This window comes from Puntigrus tetrazona, chromosome 4, assembly GCF_018831695.1.
Source record: "Puntigrus tetrazona isolate hp1 chromosome 4, ASM1883169v1, whole genome shotgun sequence".
Lineage (NCBI taxonomy): Eukaryota > Metazoa > Chordata > Actinopteri > Cypriniformes > Cyprinidae > Puntigrus > Puntigrus tetrazona.
This window is the reverse complement of record NC_056702.1, coordinates 14,720,034-14,720,366: the sequence shown is the minus strand read 5'-3', so window position 1 is coordinate 14,720,366 and position 333 is coordinate 14,720,034. Positions and strand designations below refer to the sequence as shown.

The 333-nt window shown below is 30.1% G+C and overlaps 1 protein-coding gene across 2 annotated transcripts in view; it reads left to right on the top strand.

Annotated features, from left to right (window-relative positions):
- The window catches only part of LOC122342640 (ceramide kinase-like), a 20,415-nt gene that overhangs the window by 4,841 nt on the left and 15,241 nt on the right, over positions 1 to 333 (top strand). The window lies entirely within an intron of this gene.

Genomic DNA, 333 nt, shown 5'->3' with positions numbered 1-333 from the left:
CTAAATACTACAACAGTACGTGCATAATACAAATAGCGCATAATTCATATAAATAGATTCAAAATCTATTTGTGTGATGAATTGCAAATGTTGCCGCCTATGTAGAGTCTGGNATATTGTCAAGGTAACAATAACTGCTGATACTTTAAAGTACAGCATGCATCTCTTCAATGTTTTATCGACTTGGTAATTGCTTTTGAAATTGATTTTAATTGAAAATCACCGCATTATGTATCCAATCAATCAATTTTCAGCTCAAAGTAAAATGGACTTTCAACCGATATCGCAACCATGTTTTGGGTCATTAAAAAAATTATATAAAATAGATAATTT